Raw genomic sequence first — 3,927 nt, 5'->3', positions numbered from 1 at the left:
ATATTGGACCAATGCAAGCTTAAAAAACTTTGTATTAGGCATAAAAACCAGAAAAACATTACATCGACAGTAGAAAATAGATATGTAGCAAGTTATAAGCAACAAAAGTTTTTTGGCTTTTTCTAAAAATGTGAAAAATGGACTTAGGCCTTTTTAAAACTCACCTCTTTTGGACTTAGGCCTTTTTAAAATTAAATGGCTTTGGACTTAGGCCTTTTTAAAATTAAATGGCTATGGACTTAGGCCTTTTTAAAATTAAGGTTGCGAAGTAACATTTTAAATCCTTGACATTGATAAATTTAAGAGCCCTTGAACCATACAAAATCTAAGTAAAATTATTTTTCTTTTGTGGTTTATTGAACAAAATAGGTTGGAATTTTGCTTTGTATATTTTTTTTCATTGTAGAAGGCCTGAAAAGGGTAATTTTGTAACATCAATTTTAACTCTCTCATAATATTGGCATCTTTTTTATACATGTTACATTTTTACACATGACTGACATTAAAGAGGTTTCAGAGATGAATTTGGCTTCTTCAGAAGGAAAGTAACATACTAAAGCACTGGTTTTCATGTTAATAAGTCAACAGTATAAGGTCATTTATTGGTAATAAAGTAACAAAATCGAAATTTTTTGCAATTTTTGCCAATTTTGTTACAAATTTTTCATGTTTATCGACTTTAAACAGTATAGAAGGTTTAACTAGCATAGGGTCAATGATGGAAATGACCCTTCATGAATCAAAGGTCTCAATTTGATAAAAATGTAACAGGAGTTCATGAGTACAAACAATCATGAGTCTAAACTTGAAGTAAGACCTTGTTTTTACAGATTTCATTTTAAGGGACAAAGTAAACATGACATGAAAAAAAATGATATTGGTTTGGGTTAATTAGATAAAGAAATAGCCTACTGTCACCATTTAATTTCTTTATGGCTTTATTAACAATGTGCACCTTTTCGGTACTAAACCACGTTTGTGGTTACATTTTTACCCAAATGCAACGTTTTGGAAATTAAGGATTAAACATATTTTAAGGTCATTTAATATTCCCCCACCGGGCCTTTTTGGTAGATGACATGATTAAAGTGTTTTAGGTACCTTTTTGCTATTTGTACTGTTCCTATTTTATCTTTTTTCTTAGCCTGACCCTTTCTGATTTTGGATTTTTTAATGGATAAAACTAAACATTTGAAGAAAATTGAACAATGGAAACAACATTGATTTTCTTTAATGATAAAAAAGTTACACTTGTTACATTTTTATCAATAGCAGGCCTTTGAACACATATTTTTTTCTGAAACCGCTTCTAGGTTCTGCTAAACAATAATTGTCACCCTTTCACAAATTTTGAAATCTCGAAATTGATTTGTCACAAAATTATCCACTTTTTGCTGATTTTTGCCATTTTTCAAATGTCTCCATTTTACTCACCATTTATTATTTACAGTAATATATTTCTCAGGTCTATCGACCTCTATGAAATAATCATGCTTAACATTTTACAATTTATGGAGATCTTTTTCCCATTCTGCGAGCAATTTTTCTTTGAAGTTGGCGACAGATGTTGCAGCTACAACATCAACTCCAAGACCATTCCATATGTCAATACTTCTGTAGAACAACGAATTTGTTTGATACCCTCTGACACCATCATTTGCAAAGTTTCTTTGTAGTTCGTAATCGTGCTGACGTTTCGGGCGTTCGCGAAGGACAAACTTTTGACAGGTCGATGATTTATCATAAACGTGAAGATGTTTATATACTTCAACCATATTTATGAACAGCTCGTTGAGCCCAACACGTGTAATTTGATCGAAAAGAGCATTTGATTCAGCCAATCTTGTTTGTCGCGACATAGTGTTAGGTTTGTCGGGTATAGAGCACAGATATTTATCGAGTCGTTTCTTGAATGACGCTCGTTAGCGTAGTCAGAAAATCTGCCGTATATATACTATCTTCGCTTTCTTAATTGAATGATGGTGCTACGATAGGACGTCAGAGGAACCCCCCGACAGTTTTTATCAGCACATGCGCGAAATTTTGAAAATAGTTCAAAATTGCGCGATATCCGTATTGTATAATCAAAAATAAAATGGTTGTATTTTTTGTTTTCAAATATATAATGTTTTTATCTTAGTGAGAAAAACCACAGCTTAATTATATTGATCAACTGCCATTCAACATAAAATCTAATTCCAAAAATCTGAAAGTTTACCGTCAACTGCTCTAACTTGGGACGATTGGTCAAAACATGGGACTGTTTGATATCTGGCCTGCATTTTCACTTACTTGTTAAATCTCTTTGACAACAAATTTGTTTTGATAACTCTACCAAGTTTATCAATCATACTTTCTGTCATAACATGTCACAATAACTTTCACAGATAGCGCGCCCTTTTAACTTTTTTGTTTTCATTCAGAATGACCAGACGCCGATTGGAGAATTAGAGAACGCCCACCGCCTATTGCCCGATGGGATTAACAAATGACGAGTGTGTAACTTGCCGCGCGAGTGACGTCAAACACTCAATCGTTTTGCCACTGATTTGTTCTTCTTCATTCTAGACACTCGCGTGTGTTCCACTACGGATTTTTTTCATATTTCGATTTAAAAGCCTACTCGGTGCAAAAGAGAAATTGTGTTTTTTTTTAATACGCCGTTCATTAACTCAAATCAAATGACTTTGGAGGTTCGGTGAAATGGTGGCCAAGTTGCCATCCCATGTTTTGTCAGATAGTCGAATCATAACAAGAAAATAATGGAAGTCTTTCCTTTTACCATTTAAGAAAACGAAATTCAATGTTGTTGCTAATATTACTCGCTTACTTTTCCATATGACTGGCTTCATATAATCATCTACTTTATTTTTTATCTGTGTGGAGTGCACTCTTTACGCTAATATGGCAAAAAGCATTGGGGAATAAAATGCTCTCTCTTTTGCTGTGTTAAAAACAAAATAGAGAAAGCGTTGTGGTCGCACAGCTTTTTTAAAGAATCCTCTCAATTCATGATTTTGTTTGAGATATAGAACTTTAGTAGATACAACCAAGGAGATGTAAATAAACCTTCGAGAAGTTAAAGGAAAAATGGTAGACAAGATACGGTAGAAATGAACAAAGATCAGAATTGTCAGTACAGTAAGATCAGTAGTAGAAAATGATTGTTTATTTTCAAATTGGGTGATGAATTTACACTTTTTGAAGAAAATCTTTTGGTTTTTACATTTCAAAACATAAATGAAGAAGACACGTTTGTTCATTATGTTTCATATACAAGAGAAAGAAAACACTTATGAAATAGTGATTTCTTTTCTCTTTTTAAAGATAAAAGTTCATGTTCACTTTAATGTTAAACTTTTTTCTGCCATTTTAGGATAGATAATTTTAAGGTGTTAGCCCAGATAATTATACGTAGACCATAGTTATAAATAAAAAAAAGGCCAATGGAATTTAATGTTATATTTACTGTAAACCGTCAGCATCTTCAAAAACCTACCGCATGATGTTGTCATTATTTGCAATTTTTTTGAAAAGTTGTCATTATTTTCTTTGTCCCGCACGATAGACAAAATTTTGTTCACAAGACAAAATTTTTGAGCTTTTGACTGTTTAAATCAAAACAAACAACGTGAGGCCTTCAACTGGATAGGGCGAACGGCCTCTAGAATTTGCTAATACCTTGCGCAATCTAATTCTAGTTCTATTAATTAATCACATAATACGCTAACGTTCATTATCATGATATTGAAAATAAAAGTGATTAAAAATACGTAATGAAATGAAAACAACTAAAGCTAAAAGGGGCTGCAATAAGAAGTATTTAATGCAGAGCTAAAAGTAGCGAGATATGACTGGAGTTGAAAGACTACCACAAGGATATAGTAATAGTGTATAGTAAGTGAGAGGCTAAGGTGATAATGTAGA

This window comes from Clytia hemisphaerica, unplaced genomic scaffold (assembly GCF_902728285.1).
Source record: "Clytia hemisphaerica strain Z4C2 unplaced genomic scaffold, Clytia hemisphaerica genome assembly, whole genome shotgun sequence".
NCBI classification, from domain to species: Eukaryota; Metazoa; Cnidaria; class Hydrozoa; order Leptothecata; family Clytiidae; genus Clytia; species Clytia hemisphaerica.
Note: the sequence above shows the minus strand (reverse complement) of the source record.